This window comes from Protomyctophum parallelum, assembly GCF_964188405.1.
Source record: "Protomyctophum parallelum genome assembly, chromosome: 4".
NCBI classification, from domain to species: Eukaryota; Metazoa; Chordata; class Actinopteri; order Myctophiformes; family Myctophidae; genus Protomyctophum; species Protomyctophum parallelum.
The window spans coordinates 626,348-650,530 of record NC_139700.1 but is presented as its reverse complement, the minus strand read 5'-3'; the positions used below and the strand labels follow the sequence as shown (position 1 = coordinate 650,530).

Sequence of the window (24,183 nt, the reverse complement as noted above, 5' to 3'; positions counted from 1 at the left end):
CGAAGTCCCCATTTATGGATATAAAATGAGAGGGGATTTCCGGTTTAGAGATCCCAGGATGATCCTCAAACCTCTCAGCAGGAGCTTATCATGTACTAGCCAGAGTATCTGGCCTTTACAAAACAGATACCCTGGTGGTTATAGCTCCTCTCATTGATTCGCAGAGTATCTGGCATTTACAAACCAGATACCCTGGTGGCTATAGCCCCTCTCAGTAATTCTCAGAGTATCTGGCCTTTACAAACCGGATAACCTGGTGTCTATAGCTCCTCATTGATTCTCTTCCACCATTTAGTACTCCGTCACCTTGTGAATCGCTTGCGTTGGAAAAACTCTGTTTAAGTCCTGCTTGTGCTTGGACACCATTGCAGCGGGTCGTGGTTCACGTTTAGATAACCAATCGAGCCTTTGGTCTTTTATATCTTTGTTGAAATAAGTGTTGAATAGCTTTATATTCCACTAGTAATCTTTGCTATTCAGTTACAAGGTTCTCCCCGTCTCTCTAGCTCTTCAGTAAACACTTTCATAATTTCATCCGATCAGGGGAGAGTCTATGTAGTGTCCACTCGATGGACACTGAATGTGTTTGTTTTGTTCTGCATGCAGTGCAGGCTTTAGTACTGTGTGTGTACACAGTTGTACTGTGACGACTTTGTGTTTGCTGTTCTGCATATAGTCGAGGCTATTCTACAGGTTTATATTATGGAATATTGTTATAATAACAGTGCTTTTAGATACTCTGTATCTGTAGCTTAACAGCTGTGCTGGCTTAACAGCTGTGCTCTGGTGAGTTCCCCTGGATCAATAATTCTCTCTCTCTCTCTCTCTCGCTCTCTCTCTCTCTCTCTCTCTCTCTCTCTCTCTCTCTCTCTCTCTCTCTCTCTCTCTCTCTCTCTCTATGTATATATTATATATATATATATATATCTGTGGATGGTTGCTACCTACATGATAGAGTATGTTAATACAATAAAACCTATACAATCGGCATGGTATACGATAAAGTCTTATACAATCTTGGTAGAGTATGCTAATACAATATAACATATATTGATGATCATCCATGTTATCGTTGGAAGGATACGATTTTGTACACAATTCCATGCTGTATTGATGTTGGTAATAATGGTACCATGAGGAGAGATAAAACAGGCAAACGATGATCAAAATAACAATTCTTCTACATTAGCCTACCCGTGTAGACTTCTTGTAAAGTAATGCAGATGTTTAATGATAATTTAACTCTTAAGAGCGTAAAAATTCAAACCAAATGGACACCTTGAAGACCCTAACAGGGTTTCTTTGACTATGCAAGTATGCATGCACCTCTTGGTACCACAGCACCTCAAAGGCCCTTTAAACAAGGCTACAGGCTTCCCAAAACAAACTGGTCAGGCTCCTATACTTGACCTCACTCCCCGAACCCACCTCACCCCTGCCCACTTTGACAGGCTGGAATGGCTTATAGGGTTGAATGACAACAGAGTACAGCATCTAGCAATGGGTCTGGTCCACAAGATTCGTAAAATCTGAATCACCCCCCAACCTCCCACCGATCTTTGTCCCCTCACTGTATTGTATATGTTTATTTTCCCTTTTTACCTCCTTTATGATGAATTCCTGTTCTGTTCTTTGGCTATAGAAGTGTATATTTGTACGTCTCTAAATGTTTTGATGAATTGAACAAGGTGGACCCTCTTGTAAACAAGTGTGCTGTATTGGGTCGTCCACTCACAGTTAACAGTATTGAGTTGTGCTTGAAATGTACTGTAATTCTGAATTTCTGCAAACTGTTAATAAATATTTCAATCAATCATAAAAGCCTTAGAACATATACTGTATAATGGCACAGGAGGACCATTCCAGAGAGTTACGATATTGAGGGGGCAGAAACCGAGCGCTCGAGCGCTGTTCATGCAGCCTGAACTGGGACAAGCTGGAGTTTGAAATTCATTGTTTTCAACGAGGGAGGCGCAAATAAGAGCAATTTTAGGCATGTGTGCAACATGCCTGTTTTAAAGTATTGTACAGTGACAACTAAAGTCTCTGCAATGTTTATGTTGTACTATTACTAAAAAACAATCTAAAATAAAGGGATTTAAGATCATTAAAGCTGGGCTGGTGCCTGAGTCCAATGCATTTCTGCCTACTTCCGGTCCAGGACTTGTCCCTATTTGTTGTCCCCATTCTCAATAGAAGTCTATGTAGGGGAGCCGACATTGGACTGGCCCCATGAAGAGAACGGAGTTTGAGACTTTGCGTAACTCTGTCTTACTAGACTGTAAAGGCTCTGAGGACAGCCCGTGCGCACGCACCGGCACCGCGCGTTCCTGCATTCAGAACAGCGCGAGCTGCTTTCCTTTGAGGCGCAGCTGGAACAAGTCACATAACATTGGATGTCATGAAGTGAAGTGAAATCTACAGTCAGGGATTGTCTCGACCCCACCACGTCTCTCTTTTCTTTCTCGACATAAGGCAAAAGGTAATGTTTACATTGTGCATTCCCTTTCTTTCTGTCTTTTTTGAGACTATTAGGCCTGCCCTGCTATGGGATGTTCTTGTTGATCTCATTTTACATGGATTTAGTTTGTTATTGTGATTTTAGCTTAGTCTTTAGTTTTGTCAAAGAAATGTATCATGGCACAGATTGGGAATAAGCTAAAGTATGCTAGTCAATATTTACTCTGTGACAATTTTTATAACCTGCATGGGGAGAAATTATTTTGGTTTAAACACTAATTACACTATATGGTCCGGACTGGAGACCTGCAGAGATGATCACAATTCAATGCATTCACACAGATGAGCTGGAGTAGGCTACTAGGCTATTACATTTTTAATATCAACGACTACAGTATATATTCCAGTATTTCTGTATTCTGAATTGCTTGACTATATTGCCTAAATTTGAGCCCAATATAAATATCAAGTATCATCAAAGTGTGAGATATTCTCTCATAGGTATGTTCTATTTCAGGTCTGTGTTGTGGTTCAGTGGGTGCTATGGTCCCACGGTGGTGCTTAATGATTAGCCTGCTGGGAAATTGTTGTGTTTGGTTGTCCTAGTAGGTGTAGTAGGCTGCTGGCAGGTCTATATCACCATCACACGCACTTGAAACTTAGTAAAGTGGAATGTGGGTCCAGTCCAAGTCAGAGTGGGTCAATTGTGATTAGTTGGCCAGTTTTTGTGGCATACTCTTCATTCATTCAGTCAGTGCAGTACTTTCGTTGACAACATTGGAGTTGAGGCATTGAGTGTGACAGTTCCACAGATAAATATTGTGAAAATAGCCGATCTACAAGCTCACAACGCCTCACAAGTTCGCACGAGAGGCGGTCAGAGCTTGTAGATCGGCTATTTTCACAACTTTTTACTATTTCTTATATTATTTGACACTTTGGCCAATGTTTGACTAGTTTTAATAGTGCAGTTTGTGGATTCCTGTTGATGCAGTAATGGTTTTACCTCCCCCCCCCCCCCCCCTTTTTTTAGGTATTAAAAAGGTATTGAAAGTCCTTATACATTGTCATGTCACAGTGGGGTACCGACCCACAGGTTGATAACCACTGTGTCTTGCAGTAGGGAGGTGCTGGGTGCACCAGCCAGAGACATTCCCTGTCTTGTTTTAGCTATTTCACCTCCGCCTCCCATTTTCTGTTCTTGCTCATTCATCTTCTCTTTTTTATCTCCTCATGTCAATTTGGCACAGCTGTAGGCCCTGACACGTGCAAAAATGAAGCTTTTTTCTATATATATATATATATATATATATATATATAATATATATATATTTTACATATACCTCTGTAATTCCATGTGTAAGTTTGTTGTGTTTTGGCTGCCAAGTTTTACTCTTGGTGTAGAGAGTGGTGAACCGTTATCCACAGCCCAGCTCTGCATTCCCCTTCACCTCTCTTTTTGTTGCTATGCAACAACAGTTCATATGTTGCCTTGCAACGTATTACATGCCAGAGAACAGTGGGGTTGACACTAAGGTTTCAGTTGCCCGTCGGGCAAGTGCAGGTCATGTTCTACTTGCCCTAAGCTCATGGCGACGTAAATTTTGCATTACTGTTCATTTTAATTTATTTTATTTTACTTTCTACTTGCATTCTTGAAACGTTTCCCTTCCCAGTTGAAAACTAAGTTTTTGTTTAAGTCACAGGAATCGGCTACAGTAAACAATCAAGTTATGTAAATACTAGCATTTTATTTTAACAATAAGAACATTAGAGGTAGCTCTCTTCATATAGTTGTTCTTGGGAGAGAGGCAGGGAGAGAGATAGAAAGCAGGGGAAGATGCGGAGGCGGAGCGCAATGACCACATTCAAGACAATAGCAAACTAAGACGGTTGTATGGCCACTCAAAATTCACACTTGCACACCCGGTAGCAACCTTCACCTGCCCGACCATTTTTTTTAAACTTGCCCCGGGCAATCGTGCAACTGTTAGTGTCAAGCCCCGAGTCACACTCACAACCAGGGGTCATCAATATGTAATACGTGGCCTTGTCTGTGGCAAATTCTAGATTTTTATTTTTTACACACCATTATAATTCTTATTTTCCCAGTCCTGAATGCCAGTCTCCAGATTTTCTACCGAATGTATGACACTGATTTACTATTAGGAGTGCAGTATAGGACAGCGGTTCTCAGGCAATTTATTTTCAAGGACCGCCATAACTCGAGTGTACAAATAAATACGGGTCCATTTGGTCCAAGTCTTCTAAATCCTAAAGGTTTTCTATGTCAGTGGTGGTGCTCAAACTTTTTCATGTCAAGGACCCCCAGAATTATCTGTATTTGGCCGTGGACCCCCACCTGAAAAATGTTGTTCCAGGCAGGGACCCCCCAGAAGCAAATTTTTGAGTTAAAAACGTTCGCTCTGAAAGAATATATATTCAAAAATTTGTGCCACATTTTCACGATATTTCAAAAATAGCAGATCTACAAGCTCGTGGCTCGGCACTCAGTGCCGGCTATGAGCTTGTAGATCTGCTATTTTGCAATAGCTATAGTATAACATAATGCTTAAAAAGGCTCAGCGTCACAGGGTGTATATTGTGTTGCGTGGAACGCATACTTTCCTTGTAACAGGACGTGTGAGCTTGTCTTTGACATGCACATTAATTATATATTTTTGAGGGGCCACTAGCCCCTCTTATAGGCCCAGCTTTCCGGATTTGCGTGAACACAAACATTGTCTTGTGATTGGCTGATCACCCCATAGTGATGATTTGATTGCCTGAGCAAAGTATGTATATTGAAGATAAAAGTGAGGGCGGAAAAGTGAAGACGCCAAAAGTGATGATTTGATTATTATTATTTTTTTTAAGATATTTTTTTGCGGCTTACGCCTTTTATTGATTTTTGAAGGGACAGACAGTAGGCTGACAGGAAACGGGAGAGAGATGGGGGGATGACATGCAGTAAAGGCCGTGTCGGGTCCGGGAGTCGAACCCGCGGCACACTGCGACTGGATTACCAGTCCGGTGCCCAGACCGTTACGCTACGGCCTGGGCCGATGATTTGATTATTGAGCATGCAATGTGATGTATGATGATAAGAGTGCCCCTCACTTAGTCACTTCACACAGATGTGATTTTTTTTTTTACATTCTATATTATAAGAAGCTTTTGTGTAAGACAAGCTCAATCAGTATGCCTGTACTGGGTTGTCACCAGGTTCATTTTATGACACAAATTCACCTGCTTACATTCCTTCTTGTTAAATCTGGACACATTGATCAATATTTCCTCTTGACACATACTGTTATTTTTCTATGCAGAGCAAAGGCGCCGCAGCTCTAGCCAGCACGGTGTTGGGAAACATTTCCATGTCCATTTGGAAGTTGCTTTGAACGGGCTCAAGTTAATAGCCTTCTTTATTACCTACATGCACACACACAATGCTTCCCACCTTGCCCAAACACACTAGCTATCGGGGCCATTCCACGGGTCAGCTTTGGAATGTTTGCTCTGTTCACGGGCATATGGGGGGCGGGGGGCGGCAGGCCGTTAATAGCAAGACGGCGAGAGTGAGATGAATCGAGACGCGGTCAGTGTGTTTGTGGACATGAACAGCGTGAGATAGCTCAGTCAGTAGTAGGAAAAATCAAGAGCATGCTGTAGTCCCTGTGTAAGCAAACAGACGAAGATAAGGAACCTGCAGGAACGCAAAGGCTGGATGAATACACAGGAGAGAAACAGAAAGTGTCCATTCTTCTCCTGCTACCAGTCTATTGATCTTTCAGCTGTTAGCCTATAAGAGTAAATGAACCAAGTGAAACTGTAAAACATTACCTGGTTTTATGGTTAAGCATCCACAAATCTTACCTCTGACAAGGCAGGCATAATGTTTTGTGAAGAATTGCCATTTGTTTTTAGCATGAAATAAAGTGACTATGTGCGCAAATGTGACAACATCGACACATAACAAACAGCAATGTTTGGCCCATATAGATCAGTGGTTCTCAACCTGTGGATTGGGACCCCCAGGGGCGTCCCGACATGATTTTGTGGAGTGCCCAGATGACAATGAAGTGACAATTTAAGGACTTTTAAGACCTTTTTAATGCTTAAAAATAGAAAGAAAAGAAAAGGCATCACAAGTAAATCAACAAATTATGCTATAAAAACATTTCCCAATGAAAATGTGAAAATAGCCGATATATAAGCTCGGCTCGCCTTGCAAGGCGCTGTGAGCTTGTACAGTAGATGCTATTTTTCACAGTCTTTATCTGTGGAACTGAGTAAAATAAAAAGGAAATATTCTGGGGGTCCCCAGTTCAAATAGATTATCTTTGGGTTGAATAGAGAGAAGAGGTCCGTAAAGAGGTCTATCTTGTTGTTGCCAGGTAACTATCATGGGTTCTGGTTTTGTGTGGTTGGTTCTTGGACTGCTGTCTGGACCAGTGGTCACTGGTAACTAAGTACATTTACTTAAAGTAGGTCTACTGTACGTCTGTACCATTTTGAGGTATTTGTACTTTACTTGAGCATTTCCGATTATACACATTTCGGGCATTTGAAAATAGCCGATATACATACAAGCTCTTGTGGCGCATTGTGAGCTTGTAGATGGGTATTTTCAAAAGATTTTTATACATTCATACACTTATTCATTCATACACTTATTCATTCATACACTTATTCATTCATACACTTATTCATTTATACACTTATTCATTCATACACTTATTCATTCATACACTTATTCATTTATACACTTATTCATTCATACACTTATTCATTCATACACTTATTCATTCATACACTTTTGTACTTCTACTCAAGTGCATTTTGAATTCCGCACTTTTACATTGCAGTATTGACTGGAACCCATTTGGTGTTTTAAGCATTATTTTTAAACTTTAAACCGAGTGCCACGGCACGAGCTTGTAGATCTGCTATTTTATTGAAAAAATCTTGAAAATGTGGCCCAAATTTTGAATATACGGTATTCTTTTCAGAACGTTTTTAACAACATATTTAACAACATTTTCAGATGGGGTCGTCGGCCAATTACATATAATTTTTGGGGTCCTTGACATGAAATAGTTTGAAAACCACTGATATAGAAACATAGTTTTTTCAGAAAACTGTCATGATTTAGAAGACATTTTTTGAATCTGGTCTAAATGGGTTAAGTAAAATGTTGTGAGGACTTTTTCCACCCCTGTTCTCTGGACAAAGAACATGTGCATTTCACAGTACAAGAACAGGAGTTAAGGAGAATTGGCAGAGCAGCATCCATTGTAATAAAGTGTGTGAGAGATAGTGATTGGAACAGATAGAGGAAGCCTCTATTGATACAGATGTTGCAGGGATTTCTGGGTAACTGGACCACAGACAATCCACTTCCTGTTTCCCTGGCGAGAATGAGACAGAGGAGGTGTGTGTGTGTGTGTGTGTGTGTGTCTGTGTGTGTGTGTGGGGGGGGGGGGGGGTGTGTGTGTGTGTGTGTGTGTGTGTGTGTGTGTGTGTGATGTTAGACTTGAAGTCTAACATTTTGTCATTACGACCACGACCGGGTCGCTGGCGGAATATAGCTACTTTTCAAATGAAAGGCAGTTCTGATGATATTGGTTGGCATATAGACTATAGCTGGGTTTTTCAAGTGATTTTGAGCCAGGGACCACCATCCTGATTATTAGCAATTAACCTGGGGATCATAGACCCACCTGACTCAATAGTGGTGGCCGGTTCATGCATCATTCCATGGGTTAAGATTAGTTTTCCTTCCTTCCTCACTATCACAGGCTACATTCATGAAAACAAATATAGTTTTCAAAGCATTTTATTAACATTTTTATCATTTGAATGCATCAACTTTTTACAAAAGTATTTTATCCCCTGGACCGAACGGAACACCCCAAGTCCTCTCTCTCAAAATAGTATTATTCACAAACAACTAGGCCTAAAAGTAAAAAAGAAAAAGAAAAGGAAAGTACAGTCTCATGATGGCAGTGTACGCCATTTTGAGGTAACTTGTGTGCAATTATTTAGAGAAGTTGAAAAAATAATCGAAGAAAGATTTGGTTCACATGTTTCAAGCACACTGCTCTTCTTCAGATTAGAAAGGTTGGCCTATGTGTGGTGCTAGACTAGAGGAAAAGCCATATTGTATCAGTAAGTGCATTATGTTTCATGACAGTCTTCCCATTAGATCTTGAGATAGTGTGTGCGGATAGTGCAAACATTTCAATCGGTAGGTAGGGGCACCTTCAGGTGCATGCATATTCTCAGAGAGTTTCATGGCAATTCTCCCATCAGATGTTATGATATCTTTTTGTTAAAATATGTAGTTTGGGAGTGAAATGTGCAAGTGGAAAGTCGGGCAGGCCTAATGGTAGCACTAGACTAGAGCATCCACCTCAGAGGAAAGCCTGATATGCGAAGAGCCGCCGAAGACTTGTCATCGCTTTTTTTGTTCCCCACATAATGTGAATCAATTACTTTATTCTCGCTAGTCGAGCTACAAGTTACAAATATTTTTTTAACATACCACACGATTATCTTCTATCTATCTATAAATGCACCAAGTCTCTGTACGGTCTGTCTGTCTGTGTGTAATCCACGTAACTCGAGAACCGTTTGTCCCAGCGACTTCAAATTCGACACACACGTTCCACACCACCACAGGGGGTGCAATGGCCGGTGTCGAGTCGGTCGGACACACGGTTGTCCATAACCGCCCAAATAAGGCCTCTGCCCAGGCTCTGGACAGGGCCCCAAGCCCAGGGTCCATATATGGAGCTGGCCTGTTCTGACATCATTATGACGTCTGCATATACTCCATATTTGGGGCTGACAAAGAACTCCATAGATATATGGGCATAAAAGGGACACAGACATAATATCTGGGTGGGCCATGCATTTCCAACTTGGCCAGTGCCCAACAGGCACCGCTGTAGAGGCCCCACGGGCACCGCTCTAGTTATACCAAAAGAAACAAAACGATTATACCAATATGAACCAATTTCTTTATAAATCCATACCGCCCCAGCCCTAAAATCGTCAAGTTTAATTGAATGGTCAGAACGTTTGCTACATGGACTATACTGCTAAAACCGTAGCAGACCGTAGCATTCAGTGTCAGTACTAAAAATGCTGAGTCTACGGACTCTTTTGTGAACAGATACTGTGGTACTAATGACAGCACAAAGACAGGAAGAGAGAGGTCACTACTTCCTGTGCACTCACCCTGCTCACAGAGTCACTTCCTGTGGCCAGGGGGGCACTGTGGTGCCACACACATCCGGTCTGCTTGTCTGTCTCTGTATGTCCTACGAATCAATGATGTACAGTAATACTGTACTATACTGTGTGTGTGTGTGTGTGTGTGTGTGTGTGTGTGTGTGTGTGTGTGTGTGTGTGTGTGTGTGTGTGTGTGTGTGTGTGTGTGTGTGTGTGTGTGTGTGTGTGTGTGTGTTTTTGCACATGCACGATTGTTGTTGAAATGATAATATTGTCCTGTACAATTTACTGAGTTACCAAAACTTGCTTCCCAAACTATTTTGTTTTGTTTCACTGAATCACTGCTATGATTATAAAGCTGAATCCCTTAGCAAATAAAGTATCCATTTCATACAAGTACCAATACCACACCATAGACAACTAATATAAGGCAAATTTCATCATGCTTCAAGTAGCATATGTGACATGTCAAACTAGGGGGTTTTCATGATTCTGAATCCATTCCATCCCTTGGCCTAAAAACAGCCATAGCTGTCATCACAAATGTGATGAGGTCAGCACATTTGGGCAAGTGGGTGGCTATGGCCGAATTGCCCGAATGTGGTATACAAAAGAGCAGACCTCTAATTATGTGGACCTTAATGACCAAGTGAATAGAACAAACACAAATAAAAAGTATGTCATGACATCACAGGTTAATCTCTATTCCTTGAGCTTTTGGGCCTGTGGCTCCCCGGCTATGTAAGCAGGACTTGAAACATGTTTGCTTTTTAAAGTTTTACATATGTAAAATCAGGTTAAAAGAGAGGGTGGATATCCACCCTCTCTTTTTACCTTTTTGTAGTGCTCGGATCACCCCTCTTCTTTCTTGTTCTATAGTCTCCACTCCACTGAGCACCTGGTTGATTTCCTTTCTTGCCATAGTCGTCTCCGCAACATTTGTGCCATAGCATGCCATTTAAACTCAGCCTTTCCACTGGCTCATACAGCAGCCATTCTACTCTGTAGACGTTCTGGGTTTTTTCCACAGGGGGGCAGTATTTACTAAGGGGAGTTTGGACAAAATTGGTAAAGTAAAACATCACTTGAACACAGCCATAACCAGTAACCACACAGCCAAATGTCAGCTTACACAGCAGCAGAATCCTGAATTACCTGAATCTATGCTCCATCGGACAGTGTGACTTTAATTTAACCCTAATGAGATAAAGAAATAACCCATAGTTCTAGTTGGTTTCTGCGTCTGTTCCCCTCCGCCAGCCTCCTCCAGCCAGTCTTATTCACTTCGCTGGAGTGGACCAAACCCTCTAAATGCGTTTCTTCAACTATTACTGAAGGCCAGATATAATCATTTTAGGAAAGTGCGACCCCCTGAGGCGTCGCGACCCCCATGTTAAGAACCCCTGCTGTAGGTGACAAGTGACGACGGAAAGAGAAGAAGAGAGAGGTGTGTGTGTGTGTGTGTGTGTGTGTGTGTGTGTGTGTGTGTGTGTGTGTGTAATCATTGTCAACATACTTGGGCTTAGTGTTTAAATATGCCCTCCCTCAGGTTCCCTGGCCTAAGTCATATTTTAAACACTCAACCTGGTGTCCCTATTTTGGACATTGGGCATGTCATTAGAATTAGAATTTACTTTCTCAATTTCAAAATAACGAAGATAGCTGATCTACGAGCTTGAAGATCAAAGAGCTTATTGATCTGCTATATCTGTTTTAATTTGTGTACGTAATATGGAATAGGCATCAAGTGGTTAAACTTTATTTGGCATTAGTAACTAAAATGTACAGAGTGATAAGTGATAACCCATATAATTTATAGATGCTATTTTGTATGAATGTATTTTGACTTGCCCTTAATTTGGTATGCTTGGGCATGTTTGAAAACCTTTAGGGTAGAGAATGAGTCTGTTAAAGGACAACTTCACTCATTTTCAACCTTATCTTCATCATACAATTGGTCCTCCTCACTAATGTTCATTGTAAAATGGTACCATGTTTGTCTACTTACCCTGTGTCTCAGTGGAGACCTGTGGACAGTTCAGAAACACACAGTGGCGCCTACCAGTGACATCACTGATGGGGAATCCAAGCCAATAGAAACAGTTGGCTTTCTATTCTTGGAAAGTTGGCATGCTATATAATGGAAGCCACAGTTCTCGCGTAAAATCGATATATTTTTTATTTTTTCTTAAAACGAAACGATACAAACAAAAACTGCCTAACGATGATGTTGCTGGTAGGCTAGGTGGTTTTCTGAAGTTTCCACAGCACTACAATGAGACACAGACCAAGTAGGGGAAAAATGGTACCGTTTTACCTGAAAATGGGTGTCCTTTAAGCTCAAGGCTCAAGGCTAACAAGTCCAGATCTAGTATGATTGGGGTTCTATTATATATACTAGTCCTTACCCGTTCTGAATATATGAACAGCAAATGATGTTCAGTGTGGGTAATGTGTTGTAATAGATCACATTACTGATAGGGGGGAACGGGGAATTGTTTACAGATGGTCTTGGGAAGTTAGGTTGGGCACAAAAGTAGGCTAATTAGTAGGCTACTGTAGTTTCTTTTGCAAGAAAATGCTGCAGTACAATCATAAGTATACCATTGATAGCTTGGTATTGTGGCTGCTTTGGAGAGGTTATCCTTTAAGATGAATAATCAGTTGGATAAATATGATTTGAAGTGGAACGTGTTCCTCAGTCATGTTGCAGGTCCTTTGGTGTGATCCATGGTCAGGCAATGCCCTTTTGCTTGTTTATTGTATTAATATACATAGTCCTTACCCGTTGTATGGACTATTGCCCCCCATAAATATATTTAATTGCTCTTCATTTTAACTTGTATAATATATTTGTGTCTTTTTTGTGTGAATAGAAACAGCACTATAACATGAAAATATTTGTATAAATGCATGGTAGGGAAATGTTTTCATGGCAAGGACTGTAAAATGTACACTTATTAGCCCACAGACCCCCATTTGAAAAGTATGAAAGACCCCAGTTTGACATGCAGCACAGAAAGTATGGGCTGTCGCACAGGTATTCCCAAATGTACAGTGTGGGTAATGTGATGTAATATATCATATTATTGATATATGTATTTTGAGGAAGAATTGCTTTAATATAGACTTGTTCACTGGAAATGGAAAAACAGTACATCATAGTCATACATAGAACTGAAAGTCTCAAACAGTCATTGTCATGTTAGTAGTGTAGTAATTGCATTTATGGGGAGATGAGTTGTTCAGTACCCCCCTGGTGGCCGCGGGGGGTACTGCGCCCTGGGTTGGATTATAATTTCATATAAATGGGTGATGTAAAAACAATATCTGTACAGTAAATACGACAGCTGCGTCGGTAAAAAGTAGCCTAGCTGGATTGTGGGAGCGTGCAGATTTATTTTGGCATGGAGAGATGTGTGCTAATAGTGTGGCTCGGTCGGAGATAGACCACGGACAAATAAACAGGTTTTTATTCACTAATAAATTCATTATTAATCTTATTGGAAAAATGGCTTCGTTAAGACCTCCATATTATTATGGTCAATGCCTGTGTGAAAGGTGGGAGCGATTGGTGCAGGCAATGAGGAGATAAGTGTTTGTTTCTGACAGACAGACAGACAGACAGACAGACAGACAGACAGACAGACAGACAGACAGACAGACATTCGCTCGTTTATAGTATGATATACAGAAAGCTCCTTGGCAGTGTGTCACAGTTTACCAGTACTGTGTTGCATGCTGTCCAGAGAGCTGGTTGTCAAATGTCAATACTGTTGGTCCACTAAAGGTTTGGTGTGTCCTCAGTTGCCTCTTGATTCAGTGTTGAACACATGCTGTGCTTAAAACCCTGTAAGCCCCAACAATGCTTCTTGGTAACATTTTTATTTGAATTAATCACTTTATATATGTTTTATTCGTTATTGTGAAAGATATCCCCCAAATGTAAATTATTAATTAATTATTATTATTTTAATAATTATTATAAATGTGCATAGAATTGACATAACACATATTTATTTTTTTGTTCATCATTTCCTCTGATAAATACTAGTAGTAAAACTAAAAAGTAGTAGTAAGGTTGAAATCTCTTTTTTTCAAGTAGAAATTGATTTGGATGTTACAGGGATAATTATCAAACAGTGAGAGTTTGTAGTTGGCTTGATCGCAGCCATACTCTGCAGTCTGCACACACACTCCCTGAATGCCACAGCTGAACCTCTGCCCCAAGGTTTTCACATTGGCCTCTTATAGCGCCACCAGGAGGCCGCTTTGTGCAAAACAATTTTAGTACACCTACAGATTTTGTCCAAACATCACGCAAATTGGTACACAGTCTCTCTAGACCTAGAGCCATTCAACGAAACGGGTCTTTCAGATTTTTCAGACTCCATCCATTCCTGATTGGCTAATTTTGGCTTCCAAAGTTCGCAGGAGTGCTCAGTTTCAAACAAAATGCTGCAAATCATGAACACATCGTGTGATTTCCGTGAAATTGTGCACGTGGCCTGGGCCGTGGCTCAGCGGTCCAGGCACCTTGGCCGGTAGTCCGAGTCTGGCAGTATGCACACTCCCTAGAGGCCAAGGAAAAACCTTTGCCTGGAATTTTTCACATTCACACCAGGAGGCCGACATATGTAAAACACATTTCATAATATTACTCCTTCAGGTTTTATCCATATTTCACGCAAATCTGTACACATGCTCTCCATAGTCATGTGATCAAGAAGGGTTTATTTGATTTCTCATAATCCACCCTGATTGGCTACGATTGGCTTCTAAAGTTTTCAGGAGTAGCCCGCTTTGTACTCATTTTGTGCAAATCGCCAAAACTCCTCAAGCATGCGTCTGATTGCGGTGAAACTGTGCATGCATATTCCCACTAGGCTGAGGAAGAAATGCCACTTTTAAAATCAGTGTCATGGTGGCGCTACAACAGGCCAAGTCGCGTCACACACACACACACACACACACACACACACACACACAAAACATGTTTATATTACTTGCCAAACATCACACACAGTCCTATCCTCCTGGTGGAGACCTGTGCCCAGAAGGGCACTTTTTTCTAGTTGTAACTACCACCTTTTGCTCAGGTGAGTCAGAGTAGCCAGTGTGTGGTAGCATGCATGTTGTAACCCTTTTATTACAACATGAGCCAGTGCGAGTTGCCCCATTGCCCCACTGTTGTTCATTTTCATTTAGGTTTGAAATCCTTTCAATTCATGTGAACTTGTACGTGACAAAAATAGCCTATTAAGGGCCAGTCATAAAACAAACTTCACTTGCCATCTATGTTGCAATACTTTACCACGTACCCCTAGACCTATACAGTATATGGGTTGTAATATACATTTCCGTCTCGTGCTGCCATTCCTACGAAACAACTGACCAACCCAGAGGACAATGGACCCCCCTGGCCCTTTGTGTCCCTAAGACTGGCCTCTGTCTGTCCGCTGTTGTCTTTCTATCTGGCCACAGAACAGAATGCCCCCCCCCCCCCCCCCCCCCCTTTGGCCTCTTGTTCATTCGTATTCCACTTTCTTTCCTTCTGCCTTTCATACTTTTATTTTTCTCACCCTTTTGCATCTTCCCACTCTCTCTCTTGTCTTCCTTCATGGCCTTTGTTCTGTGATCATTACCCTATCTTCCTCTCTCCTCCTCCTCTGGTTCTGTGAGGTCGGGCTGTGTATATGTAGTCGACTTGACGGTCAGCCACCTGGAGCTGAACTGTGGCTTGACCCTGCTTTGACCAGCCATCTCTCTCTCTCTCTGCCCTCTATCTCAATTTTATAGACCCTCCAAAACAAATTCCATTATGCAATCACTGAATTCTCCGCGGTAATCAGCCAAAATGTCACAGATTATGCAGGGGTAAAACTTTTTTTTCAAAAATGCTGCATAATCGCATATTTCTGCGCAAACTTCATGCCTATTTTGCAATAAAACACAGCATATTTCAAATCAAGGATTTTAGCTTGCATAATCAAAGATTTTGATTTTAGCCTGCATAATCAAAGATTTTGATTTTAGCCTGCATAATCAAAGATTTTGATTTTAGACAGCATAATCAAGGATTTTGATAGGCCTACTGTATATAGAATTAAGTACCGTAATGTGTGTAGACAAAGCTGTAACACCACAATCTTTTGCCATTATACCGTATTGCGCCGAATCTAAGACTACTCTGATTATAAGACAACCCCCATTTTTCAAGACTCATTTGTGGAAAAAGAACATTGAATGTCAAATAGTCTAGTCCCCGATTATAATACGACATCATTTGTTTTTCATAAAGATTTCTTTTAGCATTTAAGGTTCTTCTCTTTGTACATGAAGTAGGTCATATATAATAATAATAATAATACATCATTATTATTATTATAATAAATGTAATTTATAACACACTTTACAGTGTGTTTTACAGAATATGGAATAAACATCAATCGCATGCAGTGCAAAAGCTTTGTATGCGCGTTCTTTCTTTCTTTTCCTTCCTTGCTTTGCTTTGTTTCTAAGGAAGACGTGAACTCTCGCTCTGCAGGAAGTGAGTGGGAGAATGAGAGATGGAATGATTAAAAAAGAAAGCGAGTGGAAAGAGAGAGACCGTGCATGTTTATAAATACATTCATGCTCTGTCTCCACCCAGAGAGAGAGCCAGAGACTTGTGGGCAGAGAGGGATGAGGGCCACGGGCAGAGTTGTTTTAAGAAACCTGCTCAAAATGTAACATAATCTGTCTGTTGCATCATATTATACATACAACCAGTGGTGCGTAAGTACGTAAGTAAAAGTGTTAATACTGCAATATAGACAATAAGTAAAAGTCCGGAAATTCAAAATGTACTTACATTACCGAAAGTAAAAGTACTCATTGTGAGCTTGTAGTTATATAGGGCTGAAGTGGTTACTGTATCTTTTTGTAACAACATCTACAAAGTAATATTTGCCTCTGAGTCTGAGGTGTAGTGGAGTGGATTAGTGGAAGTAATGTACAAATACCTCAAAATCGTACTTATGTACAGTACATGTAAGTACATAAGTTAATGTACTTAGTTACTTTCCACCACTACGTACAATCTAACTACCGTAGCTTAGCGACAACAAGAGGGCCCAGAAAAGAAGACGGATCAAATAAATTGAGGAAGAAACAAGGACAATAATAAAGGTAAAGATGAGAAAGAGAGAGTGAGAGATTCCTTGCAATATGTGACACCTGGTGAAGCACTTGACCCCTGACCCTGTGAACATGCCATGTGTGTTTTTGTTGCTTTGATCTGTGACTGAACGCACACGCACACACACGCACACGCGCACACACGCACACGCACACGCACACACACACACACGCACGCATAGGCACACACACATGCGCACAATATGTACATCCCATGTCCATAAGGAGGTTCAGGCTGGATCCAGTGACAGTGAGGGCCGTGGTGGGGGGGGGGGGGGGGGGGTGGCTGTGTGTCAAAGGTGAAGCCACACAGAGGTCAACTGGAAAAGGATACTGCGTTGACGCACCACGTCTCTGTCTGTCTGTGCGTACTTCTGTACGTGTGAACATCTGTAATCCACGTAACTGGAGAACCGTTTGCCCCGCCGACTTCAAATTCGACACACGCGTTCCACACCCCCCGCAGGGAGTGCAGTGCCCGGTGTCGAGTCGGTCGGACCCACGGTTGTCCAGAACCACCCAAAAGGCCTCCTCTGCCCGGTGCTCTGGACAGGGACCCTGCCCTGCTCCGTATATATGGAGCTGGCTTGTTCTGACATCACTAACGCACTACTTTGGCATGCCTGACACAGAACTCCATATATAGGAATAAAGGGACACAGAGAGACAGATACAGAAATCATAAAAGGGACACATACAGATGGAATGAACAGGTACTCTGACACGGTATACAACGGGTATGGCATAGGTGTGGATCTCCAACTTCCATCGTTACTGAAAAGAAATAGACAACCGAAATAGACATGTAATGCAATGTACCGGTACAACGATATGTATGAAATGCCTAGTGAAGAGATTTAACTCATGGGGAAATGTTTTACTTTACTGGGCATACAATTACATTTCAAAATGCTGTAACACTAGTATTTTTTTTCTCTTTGAAAGACGAGGCTAACTTAATAGGGCCATATAGGCTAACCAATCCAGGAAGGCAGACTAGACTAGACTAGCACCATCAATGTAATCAGTGACCCACATAAAACACACACACACACACACACACACACACACACACACACACACACACACACACACACACACACACACACACACACACACACGTCACACACACACGTCACACGCATACACACCCTTGCAACAATGCATCTCCTGCATTGTTTTCAGCCTGGAAATTGCCCTAGAAACCTGAACAAAGGGGGCAATTAGAAGTCCATATATCATGATTTGTTTAGGGTAGAATCATGTGTGGTCTGGCATATGTATGGCAGCCTCCCATTCTCTCTCTGCTTCAGGTCAGGGACCAGTGTGTGCATACAGTGAATTGATAATAAAGTCAGATTAGCAGTAGCTAAACTGCGTAATTTGAATGTACCTTAGATTGATTGATTGATTGATTGAATGATTGCTTTATTACTAAGCACAGGAAGGTTCCCAGTTAGATCCCGGACTCTCCCAGAGTTAGTGTCGAAGTGTCCTTGAGCAATTACCATTGCTCCCGATGTGCAGGTTGGTGCCTTGCATGCTTTCATCTGCCATCGGTGCGTGAATGGGTTAATGTAATGCACAATTTATGTAAAGCGCCTTGGATTAAGGCGTTGTATAAATGCACCATTTACCATTTACAGTTTGATGCAAGGTCTGCTAAGAGGATTTAACCCCAAGAAAGCCTATGGCTTGTTTCCATTTGGGTCCTTCTACTCATCAAAACATTCAATGACAGAATGTCATTGAATTCGGGATATTCTTTGACAAAGAATAATTTGTTTGTCAAATTGATACCCCCCTCCTCCAAAAGATGTATCAAATTACATAGTTACATTATTGAAAGATTATTGCAATTCTATAATGAATCTTAATTAATGAATCTTCTCCACAGCTCTATAGGTGGCTTATATACATAAATACAGGGAATTACATGAATACCCAAATACTACTAAATAAGTCAAAATGTATGTCAGCCATCCTACACACACACACACACACACACACACACACACACACACACACACACACACACACACACACACACACACACACACACACACACACACACACACACACACACACACACACACACACACACCATGCACATAATGCACCAAACAGTACTAATAATTGGTGTTGCTGTTAGTCACATTTGCAAAGAAACAACATGTCAGAACAACATGTTGAATTACAAACACCACATACCATAAAGTACAGTGGATTGTGGTACAATTTTACAATGATGCTAAAATTATGCGTATGAAGGTATACCTCAGGGCTCTATGTGAGTGAACCAACAATCTACATTAAATAAATTATCTTAGCTGGAAACAGCCAGTGGTCGAAAGTAACTAAAGTACATTTACTTAAGTACTGTAAGTACAATATTGGGGTATTTGTACTTTACTTGAGTATTTCCCATTTACAATACTTTTACTTCTACTCCTCTACAGTACATCTCAGTTCCAAATATTGTACTTTTACTCCACTATTTGAAAACTTTAGTTACTAGTTAATTTGTAGATTGGGATTATTATTACAAAACATTTACCCTAACTACTTCAGCCCTATATACATTTCGGCCATTTGAAAATAGCTCGGTAGATCGTCTATATTCAAAAGATGAATTGTTTTACATTTGAAAACGTATAGAGAGATGACTTCCGAAACCCGGTAGGCAATTTGGAGCAGGTGCGATGGTGACGAGGCATACAACATAGGAGAAAGAAGGGACACCCGCACACCGCCACTTGCTAGGTTCAAGAGCATTTATTTTTAAAAGAGAGCAACGTTTCGGTCTTGCGACCTTCCTCAGGCTTCTTGAAAACTTGAATTGGGACATTCTGCATAATGAGTACATTTTGGTACTTTTAAGTACACTTTTTGATGCCAATACTTTTGTACTTTTACTCAAGTAAATGTTGAATTCCGGGCATTTACTTGTAACAGGGTATTTCTACAGTGCAGTATTGATACATTTACTTAACTAAGAAAAACATTTCACTACTAGAAACAGCCAATCTATATGCTCACAATATGTGACCTTGTAGATGTGTTATTTTCTCAGAAGGTTTTCCCAAAATGGTTGTTGGTGGTGTATTGCTAGAGCTGTAGTGACACTGTCTCTCACTCTCTCACACATTCTCTCTTTTTCCTAGACAAACTTTTTAAGTATATATACTTGCTCACGTGGACAGACAGCCGTGTATGCTCTCCCTTTCTCTGCCAACGCATGACATCACTCGGGCAGGGTTGTCTTGGTAACTGGCTATTCATCTTAGCGTGCCCTGCCTTTGTTACTGTCACACACACTTACCCTGATGCCTCGCTGTGTGCGCGTGCACGTGTGTGTGTGTGTGTGTCTGTGTGAAAGTGTTTCACACAGATAATGTGTTTGAGTGAAAGAATGTGTCTATCTGTGAAAAAGAGAGGGAAGGAGCTAACGTGATTTAATGCATGCATTAGTGATTTTAACTTTTGTCAATATACTATTAACCACTTACGCCCTTTTTTAAACTTTGTCATAGGACAGTCTTGCACTACATTTGGTGTGTACGTGTGTATATACGTCTTTGTTTATGCCAGGAAAGGGAGTTACAGGCTTAAAGGGAGAGAATCAATCTGAGTCAGGTGGAAAGGCAGAAAGACAGGCTTTGCTTGGAAAGGATGAGAGAGTACTCCTCCGCATCGACACAATAGGCCTACCTACTGTTTACAGAGCAGATATGAACTATAAATACAGTTAGAAAATGTATTACAAAGTTTATTACACATTTCTTCATTTAATTGTGTATTTATTTAGCAGTGTAAATATTATGTGCCATGTCAATAAAGGTAGTCTGTTGGTTAGCCCATGCAGTTAAGTGTACACCTCATCAGTCTATAGGCTAATTAAGCCTCCACATGTTATCACTATAAGCACTCAACTCATGGTGTCGACCGCTTAATGGAAAATAAATGACTATGCGCACACAGGCACACATTATTGACAGGGGTGTCTTTTGGGTCATCAGGGGTGTTGTGTTCACATTTAACCTCAAATTCAGTTGTTCTATGCATATTTATTGTCCACAACTCTGAAACTCTTTTAGTAGACTAATCTGATTTCATCGTAGCCCGTCCATCTACATGTTTTGACTATAGAAAGGAAGTCATATCATACCTGAAGAAGACGAAACGTTGTTCTAATAAATTATACCGGAGAGCTGTAGAACAGTGTGCATACTTCCTTTCGTAAGTCCTGTATGCATGTATGTTTTTGTTCAGCTCCTGAATACGTTTGTATAGATGTGCGTGCTTCCCTCTGGACTCTACATGTGACATGTTATAATTTTTAGATTAGCCTTTTATTGTATGCAACACGACCAATGTAACGTGTGATCTGCGTTGTGTTGTGGAATAATGAAGTTCCGGACGACTTCTCTCTTTGTTGACAGTTTTTAATCTGGTAAAATACACAGACGTATCTGGTCAGTTTCTGTCTGTGTAACACACCCAATCCTCAGCACGTCATGGGCATGTCTCATGTTAGACTGACACCACTCAATAAACATACAATACAGATTTCAAGGAAATAACAACACAATGTACCTGGTAAATACACAGACGTATCTGGTCAGTTTCTGTCTGTGTAACACACCCAATCCTCAGCACGTCTATAACAGAATTAACCAAGAGTGACCAAGAGCATGTTTTTATAAAGAGTTTACAGTTTAGTATGTCAAAATAATGAATTGAAAACATGTACAAAACATCGCCACTTCATGTTGGTACATTTAGCATGTTTAGAACAACTAGTATTCATCACAGTAAACATACAGACTCTTGTTGAAAATATAGTGTGCTGAGGAACACATCTTACCATGGGCATGTCTCATGTCAGTCTGACACCACTCTAAACGTGGACACCAGTGTTATTCAACGAGGTGCCGCCCACTAGACCAATAAGAAATGTCATTACTGATGGAGCAAGTGGAACCCACTAAACTCTGTTACACCAACACCATTCATTTATTAACCACTTTCAATGTGGCATCCATATTTTTGGAAGGCGAACATTTTCAAACCCCAAATAAATACTGAAAATAGTTTATCTACAAGTTTGTAGATCCACAATTTTTCCTATTTTTTTTCCCGGAAATTGTACAATGATAGTCACAATTACACCTCTGATTATAGACTCACAATGTTAGTCTCCTATAGTCCAACCCTATAAACACACTTGGGTGACTACTAACCACTGCACCTGCCACACAGAGGTGTCACAAAAAGGGGGATTTGTTGAGGATACTGTTATAATGACATGTCAATGTTACAGATATCTTAACTGTAAAAAGCCACATTTCCAAGGCCAGACGTAATGAACACAAACATTGTGATTAATGATGAAGTTAACAAAATGAGGCTTCATTCTTCACAAAATGTGAAGAGAACATATAATAATGAACAGATTATCACAGGTGAGTAAATGAGTGGTAAATACTCAGCTGACATCAGGCCATATAGGCTACCATGGGGAGGTTTTAGATTAGAACAAGAGCATGCAGGCACACTGCGGTTGGTTAGACCCAGTGGCTCTCCAAAGTGCAGTCCCATGCAGCAAAATTATCAATATTATTATTATCAATATCATCACAGTCCTTTTCACCACTTTATCCATTTATACGTAGGCTATTCAAAACAGCAGATCTACAAGCTCCTTTCGCTTTATAGGCTATGCATCTGCTATTTAATTTTAATAAAACATTGGGACATTCATTTTGATAATGTTTACTTTTAACATGAATCTTCTCTTCTGGGGGTCCCTGTCAAAACCTTTTTCAGATGGGTGTTATTATGGATTCCAGACCATATCAATCGGGGTCCTTGCATTTGCAAAATAGACTTTGTGATTCATTAATTTGTAAAGCATATGCATTCAACTTTAGCGTCCAAAATCAGAGAGCACCCCTTCTTCGCTATCCCTTCCCCCATGATCTGCCCTGTCACCTTCCTTGCACCCCTCCTCCCTCTGAGAGAGAGAGAGAGAGAGAGATTGTGTGACTGAACTGAACGAGCAGTACAGTGCAAGACGCACGCGTGGCGCATCCAGTGATTTACTAAACGGAACCGTTATTTGTTTTGTCAAAGGATTGCGTAGACATTCGCAAATCGATGAATGGAATGGAGGCTATAATATTTCCCTTTTTTGTATCGATAACGTGTTATTTGTCTTCCAGACAGTAGCCTACTGTATTTGCCTTGCCTACCGGTCAGGCAGGCTATACTATTTCTCTGTGTCGGTCGATACACTGGACACGGTGCGGTTTTGTGCGTCCGTGGTCCGTCCGACCGTCGGTCGCATCACTGTGAGCTTGGTTTATTTCTGGAGGAGGACGGAGGGAGGTTGGCTTGGAGTCAATCAGAGTCAGTCTGCACTGTTCTCTGTTCTGTTCTCTGCTCGCCCCCTCCGGGGAACCGAGAGAAAGTGAGACAGAGAAACTGGGACGACCGTGCATTAAGAAGAGAGAATTGTCAGTCACACATATTTCCACGGACTGAGTGGAAGTGGAGGATATATATTATTGAGTGAGTGAACAAACAACCAACGCCGAGGAATACGCTTCTATCTACACGGGACAGACACTGCACTGGCTTGGGTTGCTGCTCGATCCGTCTCGGATCAAGGACAGATTTGGCTACAGAGAGAGAGAGAGAGAGAGAGAGAGAGAGAGAGAGATAAGCCTCACAGTCACACACACCGCCAGAATCATGTATGTTGCTTCAATTTTCTTTTTACAGTCTTTGTATCTATTAAATGCATACTTCTGTTAAACCTAATAGCCTTTATACTCACTAATTTGTGTCGTTTTATCCGACAGTATACCATTTTAACAGCCTGCATCGTCTTGAGCAGCAGGTGACACATAATAGCCTAAGCCTAGCCTACAGTTGGCTACTGGGAAACACAACTAATTTATTTGGGCTACTGTCTTTGACTTCTGTCAGAAGGTTTTGTTTGCATGCAATGCGGGACAATTTGCGAGCTGGAATGACCAGAGGCGAGTGCGTGTGTGCGTTGAACGCTGCTATTATGCAGGATAACTTTTGAACCCCAGCAGCAGCGTGTGCGTGCGTGCGTGCGAAGTGGGTGCATGCGTGTGCGTGTGCGTGTGCGTGTGTGTGTGTGTGTGTGTGAGTGTGTGTGAATATGTTGTGACTCATGCAAGGGACTGGAGGTGCGGTTATGAGTGATTGCTGATTTACATGATGGTCTGATGAGTGATGACTAGTAACCTATGATATTGTTCAGTGTACTAC

At 41.1% G+C, this 24,183-nt stretch overlaps 1 protein-coding gene across 2 annotated transcripts in view; it reads left to right on the top strand.

The window, feature by feature from the left end:
- Positions 1–2,365: 2,365 nt before the first annotated feature.
- ripor1 (RHO family interacting cell polarization regulator 1) overlaps positions 2,366–24,183 on the top strand; it is a 101,736-nt gene continuing 79,918 nt past the window's right edge. Inside the window, exon 1 of one of the 2 annotated variants that reach the window (XM_083763595.1) lies at positions 2,366–2,482. The gene's annotated coding sequence lies outside the window, so the exon portion shown is untranslated. Of the gene's footprint in view, positions 2,483–22,971; positions 23,637–24,183 lie in introns of those variants that run through there. The other variant, XM_083763594.1, reaches the window with a different exon arrangement.